This window comes from Nycticebus coucang, chromosome 8 (assembly GCF_027406575.1).
Source record: "Nycticebus coucang isolate mNycCou1 chromosome 8, mNycCou1.pri, whole genome shotgun sequence".
NCBI classification, from domain to species: Eukaryota; Metazoa; Chordata; class Mammalia; order Primates; family Lorisidae; genus Nycticebus; species Nycticebus coucang.
In genome coordinates, this window is record NC_069787.1 from 78,430,238 (window position 1) to 78,456,311 (window position 26,074).

General features: G+C 40.7%; 1 pseudogene; it reads right to left on the reverse strand.

Moving 5' to 3' along the window:
• Positions 1 to 436: 436 nt before the first annotated feature.
• LOC128592297 (nuclear cap-binding protein subunit 1-like) lies at positions 437 to 2,566 on the reverse strand (annotated as a pseudogene).
• Positions 2,567 to 26,074: the final 23,508 nt, after the last annotated feature.

Consider the following 26,074-nt stretch of genomic DNA (forward strand, 5'->3'; position numbering starts at 1 on the left):
TAGGAGATTTTTTGCTTTTTAGAAGCAATTAAAAGTAAAGTCAGATTCTGTGCCCACCTCCCCCCCCTTCCCTCCCTCTCCCCCTTCCCCATATTCTTAGGTTATAATTGGGTTATAGCTTTCATGTGAAATCCATAAATTAGTTTCATAGTAGGGCTGAGTACATTGGATGCTTTTTCTTCTGTTCTTGAGAACACAATAACTAAGAAAATGCCAGGAAGGCCATGTTAACCAGTGTGATGACAATGTGTCAAACGGTCTATAAAACCAGTGTATGGTGCCCCAGGATCGCATTAATGTACACAGCTATGATTTAATAATAAAAAAAAGAAGTGAAAGGATACTACAAGAAAGCAAGCATTCAAACTATCAAAAAAAGACAAAGTATTTTAAGATATTTTTAAAAAATCTTGACAAAAGGGGGAAAAATTAACCCTTAGGCCTGCAGGGCACAGAACTGCTGGAACACAGCCAGGATATGAGGGTCTGATTCAGCAGTGAAAAGAAGGTTTTCTCCAGAGTCACCATGTACTGCTGGATTATCCAGTGATGCCACAGGAAGATCTGCTGGAGCCTCTCTACGCAGTTCTTACACCATGGTGTTAACACACTGGTCCCATCAGTTTCACATCATAGGAAGCGCTCGGTCAAGATCATGATAAAACACTGAAATATGACCAGGACGAGGTTCTTCTGCTTACTCTGAGCCGATTCCACTTTTTCCTGCAGTCTTTCTATTTGCTCCTCAACAGCCCCATCTTTCCTGTCACTGCTTCTATCATCATCCTCACTTCACCGTTTGTGCTGCCTTGCAAGTTTCTCTTTAGCTTATTCTAAGTTCTTTCTGGATTTTCAAAACATGTTTGTTCATCTTACTAATTGTAGAGTGCAAGATTTCCCAAACAAACATTTCTAAAGAGAAGATCCAATTTGCTGCTGCTGCACAGTTAACAATCTGTGTAGGAATCACCTTATCCACCAGGACAGCAATCACCTGTGGACGGCTCCTCCAGACCGCAAACATGACTCTTAGCACAGGTAACTTTCCTTCATCACTTTCAGCGAGGGTTTTGAAGACTTCGTGAGACTCTGCCAGAGCCCTGAAGGAATGGCTGAATGACTTGGCTGCCCAATGTAGCAGTCTGTACAAAGACTTCTATTTTCTAAGGGTTAAAACTGAATCCTTCATCATCATCATCCTGGTTAGGAATTTGTCCATCTTTCAAAATGCTGAAGATTTCATCATTGGTTGCCTTACTTTTAAAAGCAGCAGCTAAACAAAGGGCTACAGAATGTCCAGGGGGAGAATTGCTACTTTCATCTCCATGCTTGTAAATACAGGTTGGGTTTGGAGGACGCAGAGCTGAGAAGGTAGGCGGAATGATATCTAATACACGCTGATGGTAAGATAACCACATACATTTTTTAGAACTTCTCTCTTTTTTTTTTTTTTTTGTAGAGACAGAGTCTCATTGTACCACCCTCGGGTAGAGTGCGGTGGCGTCACACAGCTCACAGCAACCTCCAGCTCTTGGGCTTACGTGATTCTCTTGCCTCAGCCTCCCGAGCAGCTGGGACTACAGGCGCCCGCCACAACGCCCGGCTATTTTTTGTTGCAGTTTGGCCGGGGCTGGGTTTGAACCCGCCACCCTCGGCATATGGGGCCGGCGCCCTACTCACTGAGCCACAGGCGCCGCCCACAAACTTTGGTTTGGGACTATCAGGATCTTGAGTAAGATCATCTGACCAATCTTCCCACCTCCAACGGAACTGGAAGTTACTTAGATGATGAGAAAACCAAATAATAAACTGTCTATATGTGTAGTATTCATTGTATCCAAACGCATGTATAATATTTCAGTTGCCTGTGCAAGAACTCGGGGTAGAGAGCCGGGTTGAAGTTTGCACAGTTCAATGAGAAGTGTAGTATACATCACATCAATGTGAGGGAGTGCTGGAAGTTGAAAAAGCTCTGCAAAAAATCACCTCAGCTGTGTGGTAGTTCAAGGGGATCTTGTTCTTCCCGGGATAGCTCACTAGCTGTGCAGCACAAGACTTCCTTTCCTTCCAATGAGACTTAATGATGCAGTGAAGATTCTCTTCTATTACAAATCTTTCCACTGAATGACTTCCTGGCATAACAGGACCCTCAGGATCATCTGTGTAATCAAACGTTCTGAAGACGACCCTTGGCATCAGGTACACTGACTCTTCAGTGTGAGGAGGTGGTGTAAAGGGGGGCAGGGTGTGCTGTAGTGCTTCACACAGGATGCTGTCAAAGGCAAGATGAGGTCTCAGGATGTGCCGTTCCTGCTAGCGATCCTTTTTCAATGTCTGAGTCTGGGCTCACAGGCAATTGAAATACTCTTCTTGTGGATGTGGTTTGTCCACAGTCCATACTTGTAACATGGGCACGTGAGTCTTTAGCATCTTTTAAGATAGCTTTCAGTGTTGGCAGAGATGCAGTCCATGTCTGCATCTGTCTTTTCGTACAACTCCTTTCCAATCCCGGACAAAGATGTCAGAAATGCATATACTCACCAGTCTCATCACACCTGAGGCACATCTTCTTCCTGAGTGATACTTACACAATTTTCAAACATAGCTACTACCATCGATGGGGGTGGCAATCGCATGACAATTCACAAGATCAGATAAAAACCAGACCGACCATACAGCTTCATTGTAATTGTTTGCTTTCAGTGATTCTTTAGGTTGACGAATCATAGCTTCTACAAATTCTCCACCAAAGTTGTAATTTCTGGCATCGAGTAGTCCAACTAATGTTGTATAAATTGTCAACTTCTCAGGTAACAGATGTGCAACTGTACAAAGACACCTCAAGATCTTGCTCTTGTAGTTAGAAAGATCGGCTTCTAAAGCACCGACTAAGTCTTCTAGGTTGCTCTCCCAAGAACAGGCACTCTTTTCTCCTACATTGCTATTAAAGATTCTAAGTAATCTTCAGTTTCATTTGCATCAGAGGTCTTTCTCCTTTGGTGAGGCTGTCCACCTGTTTATTAGTGACCTCCTGAATGTGGAGAAGAGGCAAAATTCTTTCCCTTAGCATCGTTCTCTTTGCTCTGCCACCGCCGTGACGTGCTGCCAGCTGGTGCGCTGCAGAGCCGCGGGGCTGGGCGGGGAGCACGGCAGGAACCGTCTGTAGGCGGCCAGCTGAAGGAGAGCCACAAGGCTCGCCCACGTGAGATATTTCTGAGTGACTATTGGTATGTGTATATATATTTGTGTGTGTGTTCCATATATCACAGCATGTAAATTGAACAATCTGACTTTTTGAGAAGCTTTATCAAATCATAGAAGAACAACCTGGAACTCAAAATGTTGACATTTGTTTTAATGGTGAGGCAAATAACAGCTAACAAAGGCAAATCATTGTTACAATAGGCATATCCTAAAGCTGCCTCTTTACATATTTTAAGTTTAGCATAAAGGTTTCTCTGTATATAGTGAACTGTAACCTAACTGGATGTGTAAACAAACTAACCTCTTCTTGTACGGCTTACTGAGTTTCGGCCAAAGGTGGCCAACTGTTCAAACCACATTCAAATAAGACAGACACGGAGCTGTAATCAGTCCAGCTGTTTCTGTGCCTCACTTCTGTTTTCCGAACATCATTTTCATTTTTCTGCTCACAAATTCTCTCTGACCATGTGGCAGCAGTGGAGTTTCTTTCAGTCTATTCTGCCTAATTTGTAAATCATTCTTAGCTCAATTAAACTCTGTTAAATTTAATTTGCCTGAAGTTTTTGTTTTAACATTATGTAATGTTAATAAGACAACATGGTCTATTATCCATTTATTAAATAAAAGCATTTAACTGTCTGAAAAACCTCAACTCCAAGCACAATTATAAACCATGTAAGGTTTAAAATGTTTGCTGTATATATAAAAATCTCTAATTTTTGTCATTTAGGTAGTTCCATTTCTTAAAAGTACAAGTCAATAAGGGAAAGACAACCCAATAATGTGGACAAAAGGCACAAAATAGACATGTCAAAAAAGATATATAAATAACTAATGAGCACGCAGACAGAAGTTGCTCAAGATATGCAAATTAAAACCACAAGGAGACACTATAGCTCATAGGCATTAGAATGGCTAGAATGAAAAAAACTTGCAATACCAAGCGTTAAACCTCATATATTGCTGGTGGGAATCTGAAACTGATAAAATATATTTGGAAAAGTTCCTTGTAAAGGTAAACATTCACCTATCTTATAACTAAGTAATGCCACCCTTAGCTATTAATATTTACTCAAATGAAATAAAAGCATATGTCCACAAAAAGACTTATGGGTGACATTCATAGCAATGTGATTAATAATAGCCCCCAACTGGAACAAACCAAATGGCTATCTCCATAGCTACCTGGATAAAGATTTCTGGTGTATTAATTCAGAGCATGGCATTAAGAAGGAACAGATCACCGAATTATAGAACAGCATGGATCAATTTTACACATTATAATGAACGAAAGAAGTTAGACCCAAAGGAGTGAGTACACATGACATTCAAGAGCAGGCAAGACTAATATATAGCTATAAAAGGTGTATTAGTGTTGCCTGTGCTTGGGGTTGAGGGATTATTTTCAAAGGAAATAGAGGAAACATTTTACGGGTAACAGAATGTTCTATTGTTGATTATGGGATGATTATGACAGTAGGCATGCTAATCATCTAACTATATGCTTAAAATCTGTGCATTTTACTGTATGTAAAAACTATACCTCATTAAAAATGGGCACTCCAAATCTTTTGCACTTACATTTTGAAACCATATGAAATTGTGATAATTTGCTTGATATTAAAAAAGGAATATATTAAATACATATTTAACTGACAAAATTTCTGGAAGAGCTGAAATAAAAAGTTTAGGCTTATTGAGGGGAAGATACTTTGTTGAGGCGCTTTCATTCAGCCTTTTAAATACTGGCAATGTCTGCTCTAGGTTGCGATTCTCGGGAAGCAGCTTCTTGAAAGGGTTTTGTTTTATAAACTCCTCACAGTCCAAATGTTAGCGAGAGATTGGCAAGAATTTGGCTCCTGTGTGATCCCCAACCTCTATTCTCTCTCCTTCCCTTCTAGCTGGTCCAGGGAGGAGGAGCCCCAGGCTGTTAGTAGCAGATGCTGGGGATGTCCCACGTCCCCTCAGCCCATCTGATTCAGCACAGTTGGGTGGACAGCTCCACACGTGAGACAGAATGACAACATGTGCAGACTGAGGAGAGCTTTCTACTTTCCCCAAAGGCACCAAAGACTACTCAGCTGCGTGCAGGTAGGACTTGAAGTGTGACAAAGTGAGCTTTCCTGCGATCAAGCCTCCCATTCCTCCAGTGGAATAGTTCTGAGGTGGGTTCTTGACTGTCTTCTTAGCAGGCCCTCTGAAGACTGAGCCCTTTTCACCCACAGTGGTAAGCAACTCAGAAATGTGCTCTGTATTAGCTTTTCTTTCTTATCTGCCTTACTTTCCCTATACCCTCAATATTACACCCTCTCACATAGTCGCCTGCGCCCAAGTCCTTCCCTCAGCTCTGCATTTGGGGGAGCTGAACCAAGCAGTTGCTGAAAGTGAGTTGTACTCTAGCCCATAGTCTTCCTTCTGCCTGTTCATTATTTCACCAGCCACTCTCTCAGAGAATACTCCCATTCATCTTTCAGTCGCTCAGTGAAAACTGTTGCCCCTAAGCAACCAGTATAATTCACCTTTGCTGTCCTCATCGCACTTCCCTGCATCGCAGCCCTTATTTCACTGTCCTGAGGTTGTTTTCATCTTGAACTTCCTCTGCAATTTTTAAATTAGCATCAGAAGACCATGGAATGAACTAGTAGGACCTAGTAACTGTCCCCAGACTGTGAGTTCTTATGGGTAGAAACTGCAACTGGTTTATTTTTGAACTGTTTTGGCATATAGTACCTAATAGAACGTTGTTGAGCAGAGGTAAAGTCACTCTGCTGGACAGAGCTACTGGCTCAGAGAAAAATCATTCTTTCTCCCATCCTTTCCTTTGGAAACTCTTCTTGTGGCATTTTTTCTCCCTGATACTGAGCTGAGGTGTGCAGTCAAAATGCATGTGGCTTTTCTATCAGATAGAGATGCACACACTCTCCAGACCTCTGTGTGTAATTTGTGGGCCCCTGCAGCATGCACCTGGAGCACATGCTGGAGCATGCACCTGGAGCATAAGGTCATTGCACTGGCTTAATTTAGCTGAGCCATTCCAAGAGGGATGGTGGCAGTGTGGAGGGGCTTCCTTTCTGAAGCCATTCTATAATGTCCTAATGACCTACTTTCTAGGGCCCTTAGAGACTCTTTCGGAGACTTAGAGCCTGATCAAGATCATTAGGCGTGCCCTCCCTTCACCTACCAGGAGGCAAGCAGCAGGGAGAAGGACCCTGAAAGAGCAGTAGCACACAGGCCACTTGGGGGTTCAGTTGCTGGTTCTGCTGTTTAATGGAAGAATAAGCTGAGGTCACCATTTAAGTTCTTCCATACTTAGTGTCAACATCAGTGAAAGGAGAATAAGAAAGCCTATCATAGCACTATTTTGAGGGTTAGATGGAATAACATATTTAAAATACTTTCTGATAGGTGTTTGATCTTTTGTTTTCCATCAATCCTCTTGGCAGTCTTGTAAAGCTGATGGATTCCTTAGGATAATTACTTCAAACTCATAAAAAACATAGAAGTACAAAGGAAACATTATAATACAGTTATCAAAATGCGTTTGTAATAAAGTGTGTTAGAAGAATGTAATAAATGTTTCTTTGTGCGTGTATTAAAAAAATCAAAAGACCAAGCTGAGAGTTTGATAACTACTCTAATTTTGAAGTAGTAGAACACATAAATGATATTTGATTTATCTGCCAAACTGTAACATTGCACATGAAAATATCTGTGATTCTATTGTTGGCAAAATCCCACTGTGGATTTGAGCTTACATTCGTAAAGGAAGAAAATGCTAAATATTAGTTAGAGAATAGTGAAAATAAAGATGAATTTTATTCATGCTAAGTTTAGGAAGCCCTGAACCTCTTGCCTACCAAGGAGTAAATACTGGATAGAGGTTAATTCCCCTTTGTTAATTTTCTTTATCTGGTGCCTTCTCTCAACAAGTGCTGTCTTCAATTTTCTTCACTTCTCACTTCCTAACAAAATATGGCCTGAGGAAAGGATATAACATCAGGAAGTTGGCTTATGGGAGGAATGAGTATATATTTCCTCACTTTCATTCTCAAGAGTTTTTCTTATTGTAGAATAAATTGAAGAAATTTCTGCATGGGAACAAGATGGACACATCCTCGGCTCCCAGGAAAAATTCACATCTCGAAGGGAGTGGATGATATTCTTTCCTAAACGCCAGACTGGTGTCAAGGAGCAGCAGTGCATTTGATTTCCAGCCCCCATTTGAAGTGGCTCCATCTTTCTCCTGAGTGATCAGAAGTCCAGAAAAATGGAACCCCGATCTTTCTGGTCTTGCTTGGGCTCCTACTCTGTTCCTGCCACACTAGGGTGAAAGCCGATTATGTGCGTCTTCTCCCAACTCTGCATTCACTGATGTCATGTTGGTAACTGGAAACCAACATGGTAGGAGGTTTTGTACCACGGAATTGGCAAATGCTGCTTGTCAGGGCTTTTCAATTCCCACCTGCATCTCTCTGGAAAGCTAATTATGAAAAATTTGTCAGCATATCACTGTCTGTACCTTTGGCTTCCTGTCTGGTGGATTCTGCTTTGACAAAATTGTTATTCTTTCTGTTTAATCACCGTCTAGTGCACATTATTGTATCCCTGGAAAGGAACTTTAGATAACTTTGGTGCCCCACGATTGCATTAATGTACACTTCATGTCTAGTACAGACCCAAACTGATGTAGGGGCCAGGAATTCTAAATGGGACCTGAGAGAATGAAATTGTCATTGACTGGAACTATTAGACTGGGATATGGAGGAAGGGAAGTTCAGACATCAAGAAGGAAGGCTGGATACAAGGGCAGATGTGATGGGAAGAACTGGGGCACTGGTGACACCAGCCAGGGACTTATAATTAGGCAAATGACCAACCATTCGCCCTTCAAGACATTCCATCCCATGCTAGTTTGGGATGTCCTTGAGGGGAGAAGTGTTGTTTATCACACAGCATCTAACACAGTGCTTGGGACATTGCAGGTGTTAGAAATGTAGTTGTGGACAGTGTAAATAAATGAACGAGTGAATGAAAATTCTTGAAAGAATATCACTTCCTCCACGAAGGTTTTTTTTTTAAATCTGTCTTCCAACACGGCCAGAGTTCCCTCCTTTATGCTCCTAGTATGCTAACCACATTTTACAATCATTGTCAGATGACAAATCCACCCCTATTGTACTGAGTGAACTCTTTTAAATAGAAAGTGGGTTTTATTAATCTTGGACTTTTCAGTTACCAGAACAGTGCCCTTAGGTGCTGCTTGACAATTAGCTGTTGAATAAATGTTATATTTTCCTTTTGATAACCTTGACCTAAAGGTTTAATTTTTTGGTGAAACACTTAAAAATATTTACATTTTCTAATTATAAAACAATATTATATTTACTATTATTGTAAGAAATAAGGAAAATAGATGATTATTCATAATCTCACATTTTAGAGTGATAAAATTATAATACACACATGTATTTATAGATATAAAGTGGACATTTCCTCCTATCAATAATTATTCTTCAAGAATTAAATTATTCTTTATTATCTTTTAAACTAAATATTATTTTAATATCTATAAAATATTCTATCATATGGATATACTAAAATCATTGTACATATAGGCTAGGCTATTTCTGGGTTTCACTCTTACGAATATTTTCTTGTTAGAATTCCTTACACATGGAATTTTATGCCTTCTTCTTCGTACATTTCCCAGCATGAAATTCTGTGATCACAGGACACAGACACTTGGGCCCTTAATAATTATTGCCAGTCCCTCTAGGAAGTGCAGATGCATTCCCTTGACACCGGTTGTATATGATCACGCCCATTTCCCCACGTTCCTTCCATCAAATGGAATTAGAGCTGAAGAAGTTGTCAGTTTTATCAGTGACACCACTTACTCAGAACAGGGCCAAGGACCCTGGCTTGCCGTAGGAGCAGTGTCACTTGCTGATAGCATGAAGGCTGTGGCAAGGGCAGAGATGAAAATAATACATTGCATAGTCTCAACTTAGAGTCTTTGGGCTGGAAGCATTTCATACACACTTCATTTTAAAGCAAGGTAGAATAAAAATATCAGTACTAGAGAGTTGGCAGGAAGACAGGCTCAGGCTGCTGGCCTGTAGGAGGCCTTGGACCTGAGGCATTTCTCTAGGTGTTGTCCAAAGGAGGACAAGACAGGCTTTACAGATGCTCTAGCCTAGTATGCTGTTAAAGGTGGGATGCACTTGCCCTGTTTGTTGATGACTGTGGCTTCTTTAGAAGGTCATCAGGTATCAAGAGTGGCAGATGAGGACTTGGGTAATTGGGAGGCCACTTGAAAGAATGGACTGTGTTTCCTGACAATGCTTAGAACAATGGGCAGCTTGAGCACCCTGGCCAAATACAAAGAAGCCCAGAGCCTGGCTGAATCTTCTTTTCCCTCCTTGTTTAAGGCAAAGAGCTCCTTTGAACTATGTGCCAGGTTAGACCAGGAGGATCTTAAAGGTATCCTTCATTTGGGCACCAACTCCTCCCAAGATATGAGGGGAAGACTGGTCCAGCTTTTGGGAGGAAGGTTGCCCCTGAGAGAAGGGAAAGAGCCTGGACACTGTCCCTGTGTAGAGTGGGAGATAAAGGGCACCTTTCGGTATGAAAGGCCAGGCACGGTAGCACACTGACCCAAGATCCAGAGCTTCTCACTGGGCAAGAAACTGCCTAGGATGTGCTCACACCTCCCACCCTATTTCCTTATTTAGTTACTTCCTGTTTTGCAGGAGTGGAAGAGATTCATCTGGTCTATTGAGGAGCTGCTGGAGAAGAAACGGAGTAATTAATGGGTCATAGCCCACTAGGGCATGTCACATTTCCTTTACCTCCTGGGTCCTGCGTGCATTTCCCTGCACCCCTGGGAGTCTCAGTCTATTGCAATAAAACATGATTCTGAGTTGTGAGTGGGAGAAAACCTAAAGATTTGTCTTGACTACATTGTGTAAAAGGCCAGGATGTTTCCTTCTTTCAATCCGCTCCCCTCCCTATAACTTGTGATTTGAATCCAATTCTGTCTGACCCTGAATATACTGAATGCCATGAAAAAAAAAATCAGCATTTAAATGAAGCTAGTCTCCCCCAAAACTTTGATGCTTTTTTTTCTAGGTTATATAGAAAGTTGTCTCCTGAATTGAAGGAACGGGAATTGATTAAGTCTGAGTCTGCAGAATTGGCTTATAACTCTGTGACACTTTTGCTGACTGTCCTCCTTCTTCTTCTAGCCTGAGTCTTACCTGGCTATCTACTCCATTTATCAGGGCTCCATTTCAAGAGTCTGCTTTCATTTGTGGCCCCTATATAAGCCAGTAAGCTCTTTGAGGACCAAGACTATGTGCTACTTATTGCAAAATCTGCAGAACCTAGTGTGGTAATTTGGTATGTAATAGGTTCAAACAAATATACTTTCAGTTAAAGGATCTGCCACAAGGCAATTTCCCTCATGAAAAAGTCCCCTCTGGAGAAATCAATTAAGTCAAAATTAAGGGATTTTCGGAATCCTTAAAAGGAATTGCCATACCTTAAGTTAATTTCTTACATTCTAGATCTTACATCATGGCTTAATGCAAAGACTTCAGACAATGCTCTCTCTAGTTAGTGTCTAGACTCTGATTTATTTTTTTCCAGCAGCATTAACTAATTCTGTCAAAAGGTTTTTATCCTTGATTTATTTTCAGATGATATACATATTTTAAGGGCCTCATGACATCAACTCTAATTCAAGGGAATTATGAATTTCTCTTCTTAATTTCCTATGCAGAAATCTTCCACTAAAATCAAGCCTAATCATTATAGTGGACATCAGATATGAGTAATGTGCAGGAGAGGACTTAACCACTTTTGAGGGCAAATGATGGCATTATTATTTTTTAAATTGTGAATCAATATTATAACCTCTTGTATTTTTCTGTTGATGCTGCTATCATATTTCCCTTGCTGTGCTTTTATCAACTCTCTCCTCAGAGTACCAACCCGGATAATAATTCAGATGGATATTATGGCCCACAGTTCCTGGAATTTTTCTTCTGAACGCTATGTGGGTGGACTTTGTGATTATGTAAGCACAAAGCTAATGGGATTGGCAGGGGCCCCAGCTGAGAACTAGCAGGTGCTGGACACTCTCCCCTCAGCCTCGCTCTGCTAATGTCTCTCTGGATGTGGGCTGGCCCCGTGCTGCTTCTGTTGTGCAGCACAACAAGATAACTGCCTGCTGTGTCCTATCACATCTTAGTTTCCAACTGTAACTGAGAAATATGGGGATGGACTCTCGGACTCCAGCAGTTTTTAAAGTCACAGCTACAGAGGCAGCTTGTATCTGGAACCAGAGCTTCTCAGATTGGGTTGTGAGGGACCCATGGTAATAACTGACTCGAACTAGATGCTTATGATGCTAACCCCTAAACTTTATGGAAAATAATGCTTGTGTGTGTGTGTGTGTGTGTGTGCAGGTTATCCATTTCTGCCTAACTAAATACCTGAGGGAAGAGTGTCTAGCACCTGCCATCCTCATCTGGGGCTCCTGCCAATCATATTAGCTTCATGATTCTATAATGACAAAGTCCACCTACCTAACAAAGTACTTATCATTACTTTCTCATGAATCTGAGGGTCTGAAATTTGAAAGGGGCACAGTGGGGATGGAGTATCTATTTCACAAGGGTGTCTACTGGGCCTGTAATACCCAAGACAGCTCTTCACTCATGTCTGATACCTGGTCTGGGATGGCTCACAGGACTGGGGGCAGGCTGGGGATGGCTCAGCTAAGATCCTTTGCTGTGAGCTGCTGTCCTTGGTTTTCTTTCATGCACTTTCGGGGGATCTTCCTCTTCTGAAGCCTTATCACATGATCTCTCCAGCAGGGTAGTGAGACTTCCTTGCATGAGAGCTCAGAGATCCTAAGAGTTCAAGATAGAAACTCCAGGGCTTCATAAAGCTTACACTTAGAACAGGTACAGAATCACTTTTACTATATTTTTGCTAAAACAAGTCTTAGGTCAGTCCAGATTCAGCAGGAGAGAACTCTATAAAGACACAAGCAGTGGAGATATGGTCTTTCAAAATCCGTCAGTGTAATAGACCACTGCAGCATGGAATTTATAGACATGATCCACACAGAATACACGAAGGATCCTGGGGTTGGGAATGTGGCTAAGGTCATCAAGGTAAAATTCAGGATACTCATTTAAATTTGAATTTCAGATGAACAGTGAATAACTTTTTAGCATAAATATATCCCATGCAAGTCTTTGGGACATAATTAGACTAAAAATTGTTTATATGAAATTCAAATTTAATTGGGCATTCTATATTTTTGTTTTTTATATCTGGCAATTCTCGACAAGAACCTTGTGAGCAGCACAAGGTTCTCATTTATCAGTCTAGTTACAGGGTTGCACGGGTCAAAGGAAGACCAGGGTGTGAGAGTGGAGAGGAAGAGAGCAGGTGTTCAAAGCTGGTGAGAGTGAGTGGACTGAGCAGAAGACCTGAGCCCAGGCAGTCCACCAATGACGTGGCTGGGATTGGGACACCGGATGGAGTCCAACACACTAGAGAAGGCTTCTCAGCCCTGCATGCCTGCTCTGAGAATCAGTTTATTTTTGCCAGGCCTTTAAATAAGGTTGGTAATAGTGCTACTTTACAGAGTCATGGTGAGGATTAGGTACCGGATGCCTGGAATGCACTTGGCAGGTGCCTGGTATGTGGTAAGCACAGAGAACAGGTTAGGTGTGAGAACTTCTTCTTCTTTTTTTTTTTTTTAGGTGTGAGCACTTCAAGTAGCAATCGCAATGATGATGACAGTGTCGTGGGTATCGAAGCTAGGGCGGGGGGAGTGGAGAAGCCGCTCTTGGAGCTAACATCCCCAGAACACACACCAGGCTCTGCGGCCGGGGCTTTCCTCTCTCAATCTCCCTTAATCGTAATAGCCTCTGCAGGTACAACAAATCACCCTTAGAGACGAACAAATTGGCTTGGAGGAATTAATACATTTTGCCTGAGTGGCGGTCAGGTCTGTCTGCCTCCAGAATTTCTTCCCACAAGACAAGCTAACATAGTTCATTCAGGTGGACCTCAATTCAGAGGCCTCCAGTAGTGTCCTGTTGACAGTCCTCTTAACCTACCTTTGCTTCTATGTTGCCTTCCCTTTGAGCCTTCCCTTCTCAATTGTAAAATGGGAGAGTAACACCACACTGCTTCTCCCAGAGCCTCACCTCAGGCATTCACTATGGAAAGGGCACAAACACATCACAGATTCTAAAGTGTCCCGTGGATATTGAAATTGTTTTGTTAAGTCTAATGCACTGAGTGTTAATCCGGTATTCTTCTAATTCGAGGCCATGGTGGGATAAGAAACTCACCTCTCCCGAAGGCATTGCAGAAGGGGCTTGGTCAGGTCGGAAGAGGGAGGGAGGCAAGTCTTGGTGTAAAGTGCTGACATAGTTCCCTCTGGAACACTCAGGACAAGATTCCAGAGGTATGATGTTCCCAAAGAGACAATAGGATTTGAGGGCAGACAAGGCCCATGGCTTTTCGGTAGCTTTCCATATACTCCCTTGCCTGAGCATAGGCAGACCTAGTCCACTGATTGATGAAAGGCCAATTTCACATCTCTTTTATTGTCTGCTAAAGATTTGGTAGGTATTTACAAGGCCACTCTGAACTTTTAGACTTCCCCAGGGAGTAGCAGCTTAGGAATATATGTGGAAATGTTGTCATTATCTATTTTAGGGGTGAACATGATGTAAACAGTGACTGGTGAAGCTTGAGTGAGCTGGGTCATGCCTCTCACTCACGTTTTCTCTTTCTCTAATTCACCGTGGGTCTGAATCTCTATCCTTCCTGCACACTGGATGTGCAGCTGCATTCATTATTAATCGCCAGCTCTGTCAAAATCTGCCACATAAGGAACAAAACAGTCTGCAGCCACAGACTCATTTCCCGGGCAGTAAATTATGATAACACGACAAAAGAAGGTTCTAGCTCTGACACATATTTTCTGAGTTTACCAGAGGTAACAGAATCGCCGGGGGTTGTGGTGGTAGAGTGTGTGTGTGTGTGACAGAGAGAGCCATGGGGTGGGGTGGTGGTAGGTACGAGTGTAGAAGGATGTGTGGGCTTCTGAAAAGCATCTCGTGAACAGCACAGTTGAAGACAGAGGCGAGAGTGTTCGCTGCTTGGTAATGAGATTCAGTGTTATGGGGCTGTTATTTTTAGTGTTTAAGCTATGAAAATCTCATTCCCTCCCTAGAGGCTTCCTTTCTGCTATTCTTTAGCACATCAGGTGAGAAATCAAGTGACATCTTTTAAAAATGATAACAGATCCCAAGTTAGTTTGTAAAAAAATCCTGTTTCCCCCAAATCTGTTTGGTCTGGTAGGAGCAATCTAAAAAATTGGGATTTTGATTTGAGATGAGCAGGAAGGGGACAGAAAAAGAGAGAGGAGATTTGAAAATCTTATGTTAGATAAAGAAAGCTAGAGAGAGAGAATTAAAAAAAACTGATGAAACTTGATTCTATTCTTTATGGATAATTAAGCATATATGCCCACTGTAAGTCTGTCTATCTATCTTGCATTTTACGTGCATGTTTTTGTGTGTATGTGTTAGTGTGCATGTGTATGTGTGTGTTAGTGTTAGTGTGTGTGTGTGTGTGTGAAGATGTCTTTTTGATATCTTCCAGAAATACTTTTTTCTGATCTTGGTCTAAATTGACTTCTTTGGTCATCCTCATATTTTATGCTCACTGGATTCCTTGTGCAGAGCTAGTAATCTGTCTGTGGTCTTATGTTCACAGGCTTCTTTTCTAATTTGACTCCGTTGGCTCCAGAGATAGAGATTTCTATTGTTCTATTTATTTTTAATCCTGTCTACTATTGCATAAATCCAGTCAATTATGAAAATCCAGGAGGCTTGAAGAAGGTGCTTCCTGCTTGGATAAAATTCAATTCTATAGCCCAATTGTTAGCTACATGGCTAACAACTTCCGAATGTGTAGGTTCAACATTTAACCTTTTCCATGAGTATCAAAGTCTTAAGTGCACCTGCCTACTAGCCCTCTCTACCTAGACAGGTAACTATACCTCCAACTTAATACATCCTCCATCAAACTCTTAATTCTATTCATGCCTATTCCTGATTTACTTCTATTGAAGTTTTCTGCTTTTCAGTAAATTGTATCAGTTAACTGGGTCAAAAGTCTTGGGGCAAGATTTGCTTTCTGTTTCTCTCTCCCAGCCCATGAGCCCATTCTATTAACTAATACTGTCTTCAAAATGCATTCGAAATCTAAGCACACATTGTCACCTCCACTGCTCACACTGTGATCTGAGCCAGCCCATCTTCTACCTTGATTATTTCAATAGCCTCCTAATTGGTTCTGGCCCTTCAACACCCAATTCCAACAGCCGTCCCCATGACCCTTTAGAAACTTTGACCAGGTCATGCTGTCCTTCTGTTCAAAACTCTCCAATGGCTTGTCATATTGTGCATGGCTGGCTGCTCCCGCCCTGCTCTCCCCGCCAGCACAGGCCTCCCCATCCCGACTCGCCTCCTTGCTCCCTATCTAGATGGGTGTCCCCATTTACCTCCCATTCTCTGCCTGCAACGCTTTCCCCCCACACATGTCCATACTTTTCCCTCATTTCATTTCACCTCTACTCAAACATCCCCTCCTCAGAGAGATTATCTTTGAGTTTTAATAGCATCCTCATTTCCTATCTTCCTAATTCTGTCTCCCTTAACTTTATTTTTCTTTGTAATACGTATCACCAGCTGACATTATATGCCTATTTAGGTGTCTGTTTCTTCTCCCATTAACATACGCTTTCTGAGGCAAGATTTTTTTTTTTTCTTTTACTGCTGTGTCTCCTGTGGCTAGGACAATATCTGACATGTAGAAGTTGCTTAATAATTACTTGTTAAATATATGAATGAATGGTTAAAGTTCCACTATCTGCAGTGTTCCTGTGAATTCTGTCTGGCATTGGTGCACTTGTTTTATTTTGATGCTCTGGGATGGGATACAAGGAAACATACCATAACAAGACACTTTGAAAGTAGAGTGGGGTCCATCCTTTCTCTCTTCTCACCTACTGAAAGCTCCTTGTTCTCTGGGAGGAGCTGACCAGAGCAGGCTGAATGGGCCACCCAGGCAGGAACCGGAACCCAGCAGAAGAGCAAGGGATCATAAATGCAGGAAAAATGTGGGATACTGGCTTATTTTTTCTTTTGGTAAATATCCTGTAAGTGATGCATTTGTAAGGTCATTCTCTGGGAAAGGTGGAGTGCTTCTTGTGGATAGCAGAGTCTCAGCCGCTCCCTGGTGACCTCCTGGCCCACTTGTGCTTTGTACAGCAGTGCAGAGAAAAATCTCTTAGTGATGATGCTACTTTGCAAAACTAGAAATTTGAAACAAAACTTTCTACAATGTTAGTCTCTTGACTTAGCTATTTAGCCTGGTTCTTCATTCTTTCCCCAGTTTTCCTGTTAAGTTTAGGTTAGTTGAATTATTTTGCTTGAATGCTGTAAAATATTTCTCTGTTTTCTCACCAGCTTAAGTTTCTGTGAGGGTCTGAACAGGTGAGAGGGACTTCTTGAAAATGAAATGACTGAAAAAGCCCCTGAATAATAAAATTGTTGCAAAACCTGTGCAGAATGCTGTCTTTTAAACATAGTCAGTGATGGTGTGCAGTCCTGAGTTGTGGTCACATGCAGTCTGGTGGATCAAGCCTCCTTGACTGAGTGTGTCCCCAGTGGTAAGAATATGTGCCATATGTCGCTGCATATTCCAAGTTCTCTCTAGACCCTGAGTTGTGTCTGCACAGACAAGGTCCATGCCTCACAAGGCCTGCCTATGTGATGCAAAGTGAATGCTTCTAGAAAAATTGCTTTTTTTGGTTTCCTTTTTCATTACCCTCTATGAGACTAATCCAGTTAGTCATGAGGTCCTCTTTCCTTGCTTATTTTCTTTTCTGGTGCTTCTCAGCTGCATGGCATCTTGGAGTAGGGGAGGGAAGTCTCAGACCCAGAAGGGAAAGAGAGAGCTTTCCTCTCATACCTTGCTATTCCTGGGGCTTCTGACCTATCCTCTTGCTGGGCTCACATGGTGGTGTGGGTGAACTCCTATTCAATCTGGGGGAGAACGTAGCCTCCCTGGTCTGCCTTCTGTTGCTAGGCTTGGAGCAGGAATGCTGGACCTGGGTCTCCTCTCTATAGGTGGGGAGGTCCCATGACACCTGTGGCAATACTGCTTTTCCAGTCCCAGAGTCACAAATCAATGCATCTTTTTCTTCCATCTTTCAGCATTCTTCTTAGGTTGTCTCTTGAGTTGTTTGCAGTGCTTATGATTGTACTTACTGGGGAGGAGCAGGGAGAACATTTACTATGCCGTCTTGTCCAGGTTGGAAGTTGAAGAGTTGTGCTTGACAAATAATTTTTAGTCTATCAATTTTGTGATCTGGAGGAGAAAGCAAAGATTTTCATAGTCTATGAAGTGTATTAATTCTTGGCAAAAAAGTTATAGTAAATCTGGCAAGTTCCATCTGTATTAGTCAAGATCTGCTTCCTTTTAATCTGAAGTGTAATATTGTTGGCGATACCCTGATTAGACATCATGGATATACTAGAATAAACATCACGTCAGGGAAAGAAAACTTAAAGTTAGAAACAATTTTTATTCCACTGAGGACAAATCATACAATGACAGAAACAAAATATAATTGATTTGCCACAAGGTATCCTGTTAGTCCCAGAAGTTAAGGTATCATATCAGGAACTCAAGATATGCTATATTTCTGGTAACCAGACAACCCCACGGCTGGTTGTGAACTGTCCCTTGTGCTGTGGAAGCCACCAGGACTGCAAGAATTACCTCCTCCTTAAAAAGTGACAAAGATGGAGAGGTGGAGCAAGATGGCGGCCGAGTAACAGCTTCCTTGCATCTGGGCACTGTGAGTCTGGGGAGATAGGACTTCAGGCATCTCTGGCTGGTGGGATCTACCTATCATCACCCCTGCGAGGATACAGGGAGTCAACGAGAGAGTTCTGGACCCCAAGAGGAGGCCTAAAACAGTGGAAAAACGTCCACAGGCATGAGAACTTAAAGAGTAAGAGGAAGTGAAAGGAAAATCAGGGCAAGGAAACAGATAAAAGAAATCACTAATGAGGAAGAATCAGCAGAAAACTCCAGGCAACATGAAGAACCAGTCCAGAACAACCCCACCAAGGGACCATGAGGTAGCTACTGCAGATGATTCCACCTATAAAGAAATGTCAGAAATGACAGAAAGGGAATTTAGAATACACATGTTGAAAACAATGAAAGAAATGATGGAAACAATGAAGGAAACTGCTAATAAAGTAGAAAATAACCAAAAGGAAATCCAAAATCAGAATCAAATAAGAGATGAACGATATGAAGAATATAAAAAGGATATAGCAGAGCTGAAGGAACTGAAACAGTCAATTAGGAAACTTAAAGATGCAATGGAAAGTATCAGCAACAGGTTAGACCATGCAGAAGAAAGAATTTCAGAGGTAGAAGACAAAGTTCTTGAGATAACTCAGATAGTAAAAGAGGCAGAAGAGAAGAGAGAGAAAGCAGAACGTTCACTGTCAGAATTATGGGACTTTATGAAGCGTTCCAACATACGAGTTATAGGAATTCCAGAAGGGGAAGAAGAATGCCCCAGAGGAATGGAAGCCATACTAGCGAATATTATAAAAGAAATTTTCCCAAATATCACCAAAGATTCTGACACACTGCTTTCAGAGGGATATCGGACCCCAGGTCGCCTCAACTCTAACCGAGCTTCTCCAAGACACATTGTGATGAACCTGTCCAAAGTCAAGACAAAACAAAAGATTCTGCAAGCTGCCAGGAGTAAGTGCCAGTTGACCTACAGGGGCAAATCCATCAGAGTGACCACAGACTTCTCTAATGAAACTTTCCAAGCAAGAAGACAATGGTCATCTACCTTTAATCTACTTAAACAGAACAATTTCCAGCCCAGAATTCTGTACCCTGCTAAGCTAAGCTTCAAAATTGACGGAGAAATCAAATCATTTACGGATATAAAAACATTGAGGAAATTCGCCACAACAAGACCAGCTCTACAGGAAATACTTCAACCTGTTCTGCACACTGACCACCACAATGGATCAGCGGCAAAGTAAAAACTCAGAAATTAAACGACAGAACCTAACCTCCACACTGATGCAAAAGATAAAACTAAGCAATGGACTCTCACAAAATAAGACGAATAGAATACTGCCACACTTATCAATTATCTCAAAAATGTTAATGGCTTGAATTCCCCACTGAAGAGACATAGATTGGTTGACTGGATTAAAAAACACAAGCCATCCATTTGCTGTCTGCAAGAAACACACCTGGCTTCAAAAGACAAATTAAAGCTCCGAGTCAAGGGTTGGAAGACAATTTTTCAGGCAAATGGAATTCAGAAGAAAAGAGGAGTTGCAATCATATTTTCAGATACATGTGGATTTAAAGCAACTAAAGTCAAAAAAGACAAAGATGGTTACTTTATATTGGTCAAGGGAAAAATACAACAAGAAGACATTTCAATTCGAAATATCTATGCACCCAATTTAAATGCTCTCAGATTCTTGAAACAGACCTTACTCAGTCTGAGCAATATGATATCTGATAATACCATAATTACAGGGGAATTTAACACTCCTCTTACAGAGCTGGACAGATCCTCTAAACCGAAATTAAACAAAGATATAAGAGATTTAAACGAGACCCTAGAACTACTGTGCTTGATAGAGGCATATAGAAAACTCCGCCCCAAAGATAAAGAATATACATTCTTCTCATCACCCCATGGAACATTCTCCAAAATTGATCATATCCTGGGACACAAAACAAATATCAACAGAATCAAAAGAATTGAAATTTTACCTTGTGTCTTCTCAGACCATAAGGCACTAAAGGTGGAACTCAACTCTAACAAAAACGTTTGACCCCACACAAAGACATGGATATTAAACAATCTTCTGTTGAATAACAGATTGGTGCAGGAAGAAATAAAACAGGAAATCATTAAGTTCCTTGAGCATAACAACAATGAAGACACAAGCTACCAAAACCTGTGGGATACTGCAAAACAGTTTTGAGAGGAAAATTTATCTCTTTAGATACCTACATTCAAAAAACAGAAAGAGAGCGCATCAACAATCTCACAAGCCATCTTATGGAGTTGGAAAAAGAAGAACAATCTAAGCCTAATTTCAGTAGAAGAAAATAAATATCCAAAATCAAATCAGAGATCCATGAAATTGAAAACAAAACAATCATTCAGAAAATTAATGAAACAAGGAGTTGGTTATTATTTTTTTTTATTGTTGGGGATTCATTGAGGGTACAATAAGCCAGTTACACTGATTGCAATTGTTAGGTAAAGTCCCTCTTGCAATCATGTCTTGTCCCCATAAAGTGTGACACACACTAAGGCCCCACCCCCCTCCCTCTATCCCTCTATCTGCTTCCCCGCCCATAACCTTAATTGTCATTAATTGTCCTCATATCAAGATTGAGTACATAGGATTCATGCTTCTCCATTCTTGTGATGCTTTACTAAGAATAATGTCTTCCACGTCCATCCAGGTTAATACGAAGGATGTAAAGTCTCCATTTTTTTTAATGGCTGAATAGTATTCCATGGTATACATATACCACAGCTTGTTAATCCATTCCTGGGTTGGTGGGCATTTAGGCTGTTTCCACATTTTGGCGATTGTAAATTGAGCTGCAATAAACAGTCTAGTACAAGTGTCCTTATGATAAAAGGATTTTTTTCCTTCTGCGTAGATGCCCAGTAATGGGATTGCAGGATCAAATGGGAGGACTAGCTTGAGTGCTTTGAGGTTTCTCCATACTTCCTTCCAGAAAGGTTGTACTAGTTTGCAGTCCCACCAGCAGTGTAAAAGTGTTCCCTTCTCTCCACACCCACGCCAGCATCTGCAGTTTTGAGATTTTGTGATCTGGGCCATTCTCACTGGGGTTAGATGATATCTCAGGGTTGTTTTGATTTGCATTTCTCTAATATATAGAGATGATGAACATTTTTTCATGTGTTTGTTAGCCATTCATCTGTCATCTTTAGAGAAAGTTCTATTCATGTCTCTTGCCCATTGATATATGGGATTGTTGGCTTTTTTCATGTGGATTAATTTGAGTTCTCTATAGATCCTAGTTATCAAGCTTTTGTCTGATTGAAAATATGCAAATATCCTTTCCCATGGTGTAGGTTGTCTCTTTGCTTTGGTTATTGTCTCCTTAGCTGTACAGAATCTTTTAAGTTTAATGAACTACCATTTGTTTATTTTTGTTGTTGTTGCAATTGCCATGGCAGTCTTCTTCATGAAGTCTTCCCCCAGGCCAATATCTTCCAGTGTTTTTCCTATGCTTTCTTTGAGGGTTTTTATTGTTTCATGCCTTAAATTTAAGTCCTTTATCCATCTTGAATCAATTTTTGTGAGTGGGGAAAAGTGTGGGTCCAGTTTCAGTCTTTTCCATGTAGACATCCAGTTTTCCCAACACCATTCATTGAATAGGGAGTCTTTCCCCCAAGGTAAGTTCTTGTTTGGTTTATCGAAGATTAGGTGGTTGTAAGATGTTAGTTTCATTTCTTGGTTTTCAATTCAATTCGAAGTGTCTGTGTCTCTGTTTTTGTGCCAGTACCATGCTCTCTTGACCACTATGGCTTTGTAGTACAGACTAAAATCTGGTATGCTGATGCCCCCAGCTTTATTTTTATTACTAAGAACTGCCTTAGCTATACGGGGTTTTTTCTGGTTCCATACAAAATGCAGAATCATTGTTTCCAAATCTTGAAAGTACGATGTTGGTAGTTTGATAGGAATGGCATTGAATAGGTAGATTGCTTTGGGAAGTATAGACATTTTAACAATGTTGATTCTTCCCATCCATGAGCATGGTATGTTCTTCCATTTGTTAATATCCTCTGCTATTTCCTTTCTGAGGATTTCATAGTTTTCTTTATAGAGGTCCTTCACCTCCTTCGTTAGGTATATTCCTAGGTATTTCATTTTCTTTGAAACTATGGTGAAGGGAGTTGTGTCCTTAATTAGCTTCTCATTTTCACTGTTATTGGTGTATACAAAGGCTACTGACTTGTGGACATTGATTTTCTATCCTGAAACATTACTGTATTTTTTGATGACTTCTAGGAGTCTTGTGGTTGAGTCTTTGGGGTTCTCTAAGTATAAGATCATGTCGTCAGCAAAGAGGTAGAGTTTGACCTCTTCTGCTCCCATTTGGAGTCCCATTATTTCCTTGTCTTGCCTAATTGTATTGGCTAGAACTTCCAGCACTATGTTGAATAGTAAAGGTGTCAGAGGACAACCTTGTCTGGTTCCAGTTCTAAGAGGAAAAGCTTTCAGTTTTACTCCATTCAATAAAATATTGGCTGTGGGTTTGTCATAGATAGCTTCAATCAGTTTTAGAAATGTGCCACCTATGCCTATACTCTTCAGTGTTCTAATTAGTAAAGGATGGTAGATTTTATCAAATGCTTTTTCTGCATCTATTGAGAGGATCATGTGATCTTTATTTTTGCCTCTGTTAATATGGTGGATAATGTTTATGGACTTGCGTATGTTAAACCAGCCTTGCATCCCTGGGATGAAGCCTACTTGATCATGATGAATGACTTTTTTGATGATAAGCTGTAATCTATTGGCTAGGATTTTGTTGAGACTTTTTCCATCTATATTCATGAGTGAGATTGGTCTGAAATTCTCCTTTTTGTTTGGGTCTTTTCCTGGTTTTGGTATCAGGGTGATGTTTGCTTCATAGAATGTGTTGGGGAGGATTCGTTCTTCCTCAGTTTTTTGGAATAATTTCTGCAGTACAGGAATAAGCTCTTCCTTGAAGGTTTGATAGAATTCTGGAGTGAAGCCATCTGGACTAGGGCATTTTTTAGTTGGAAGCTTTTTTATTGTTTCTTTGATCTCAGTGCTTGAAATTGGTCTGTTCAGGAGGTCTATTTCTTCCTGGCTAAGTCTAGGGAGAGGGTGTGATTCGAAATATTGATCCATTTCTTTCACATTGTCAAATTTCTGGGCATAGAGTTTCTGGTAGTATTCAGAGATGATCTCTTGTATCTCTGTGGGATCAGTTGTTATTTCCCCTTTATCGTTTCTGATTGAGGTTACTAGAGATTTTACTTTTCTATTTCTAGTTAGTCTGGCCAATGGTTTATCTATTTTATTTATTTTTTCAAAAAACCAACTCCTTGTTTCATTAATTTTCTGAATGATTCTTTTGTTTTCAATTTCATTTATCTGTGATTTGTTTTTGGATATTTCTTTTCTTCTACTGAGTTTAGGCTTAGATTGTTCTTCTTTTTCCAATTCCATAAGATCTCTTGTGAGATTGTTGATGTGCTCTCTTTCTGGTTTTTGAATGTAGGCATCTAAAGCGATGAATTTTCCTCTCAAATCTGCTTTTGCAGTATCCCACTGGTTTTGGTAGCTTGTGTCTTCATTGTTGTTATGCTCAAGGAAGTTAATGATTTCCTGTTTTACTTCTTCCTGCACCAATCTGTTATTCAACAGAAGATTGTTTAATATCCATGTCTTTGTGTGGGGTCAAACGTTTTTGTTAGAGTTGAGTTCCACCTTTAGTGCCTTATGGTCTGAGAAGACACAAGGTAAAATTTCAATTCTTTTGATTCTGTTGATATTTGTTTTGTGTCCCAGGATATGATCAATTTTGGAGAATGTTCCATGGGGTGATGAGAAGAATGTATATTCTTTATCTTTGGGGCGGAGTGTTCTATATGCCTCTATCAAGCATAGTTGTTCTAGGGTCTCGTTTAAATCTCTTATATCCTTGTTTAATTTCTGTTTAGAGGATCTGTCCAGCTCTGTAAGAGGAGTGTTAAAGTGCCCTATTATGATGGTATTATCAGATACCATATTGCTCAGACTGAGTAAGGTCTGCTTGAAGAATCTGGGAGCATTTAAATTGGGTGCATAGATATTTCGAATTGAAATGTCTTCTTGTTGTATTTTTCCCTTGACCAATATAAAGTAACCATCTTTGTCTTTTTTGACTTTAGTTGCTTTAAATCCACATGTATCTGAAAATATGATTGCAACTCCTCTTTTCTTCTGAATTCCATTTGCCTGAAAAATTGTCTTCCAACCCTTGACTCGGAGCTTTAATTTGTCTTTTGAAGCCAGGTGTGTTTCTTGCAGACAGCAAATGGATAGCTTGTGTTTTTTAATCCAGTCAGCCAATCTATGTCTCTTCAGTGGGGAATTCAAGCCATTAACATTTATTGAGATAATTGATAAGTGTGGTAATATTCTATTCGTCTAATTTTGTGAGAGTCCATTGCTTAGTTTTATCTTTTGCATCAGTGTGGAGGTTAGGTTCTGTCGTTTAATTTCTGAGTTCTTACTTTGCTGCTGATCTATTGTGGTGGTCAGTGTGCAGAACAGGTTGAAGTATTTCCTGTAGAGCTGGTCTTGTTGTGGCGAATTTCCTAAATGTTTGTATATCTGTAAATGATTTGATTTCTCCATCAATTTTGAAGCTTAGCTTAGCAGGGTACAGAATTCTGGGCTGGAAATTGTTCTGTTTAAGTAGATTAAAGGTAGATGACCATTGTCTTCTTGCTTGGAAAGTTTCACTAGAGAAGTCTGCGGTCACTCTGATGGATTTGCCCCTGTAGGTCAACTGGTGCTTACTCCTGGCAGCTTGCAGAATCTTTTGTTTTATCTTGACTTTGGACAGGTTCATCACAATGTGTCTTGGAGAAGCTCGGTTAGAGTTGAGGCGACCTGGGGTCCGATATCCCTCTGAAAGCAGTGTGTCAGAATCTTTGGTGATATTTGGGAAATTTTCTTTTATAGTATTCACTAGTATGGCTTCCATTCCTCTGGGTCATTCTTCTTCCCCTTCTGGAATTCCCATAACTTGTATGTTGGAACACTTCATAAAGTCCCATAATTCTGATAGTGAACGTTCTGCTTTCTCTCTCTTCTTTTCTGCCTCTTTTACTATCTGAGTTATCTCAAGAACTTTTTCTTCTACCTCTGAAATTCTTTCTTCTGCATGGTCTAACCTGTTGCTGATACTTTCCATTGCATCTTTAAGTTTCCTAATTGACTGTTTCAGTTCCTTCAGCTCTGCTATATCCTTTTTATATTCTTCATATCGTTCATCTCTTATTTGATTCTGATTTTGGATTTCCTTTTGGTTATTTTCTACTTTATTAGCAATTTCCTTCATTGTTTCCATCATTTCTTTCATTGTTTTCAACATGTGTATTCTAAATTCCCTTTCTGTCATTCCTAACATTTCTTTATAGGTGGAATCATCTGCAGTAGCTACGTCATGGTCCCTTGGTGGGGTTGTTGTAGACTGGTTCTTCATGTTGCCTGGAGTTTTGTGCTGATTCTTCCTCATGAGTGATTTCTTTTATCTGTTTTTTTGCCCTAATTTTCCGTTCACTTCCTCTTGCTCTTCAAGTTCTTGTGCCTGTGGACTAAGGGTTAGAGGACCAGAATGGTGAGAAGGTTGAATAGCAAAAAAGGGATTAAAGAAAGGAGGACCGAGTGATAAGAAAAAAAAGAAAGATAGAGAAAGGAGAGGGGGTGGGTGTAAGGAATATTGACAAAACGAAGAGAGACCGGGCAATATAGGTGTACAGTAGGGTACTTTGACACAACCTTAAAAATACCCACCTTCTGGGGGTGCCCAGTTGGGTGGTTCCCTTGAGGTCAGCAGCTCTTTGCTAACCTGATCAGGCACAGTACCCCACCTCCACCAAGTAGAGAGGAAAGACAAAAAT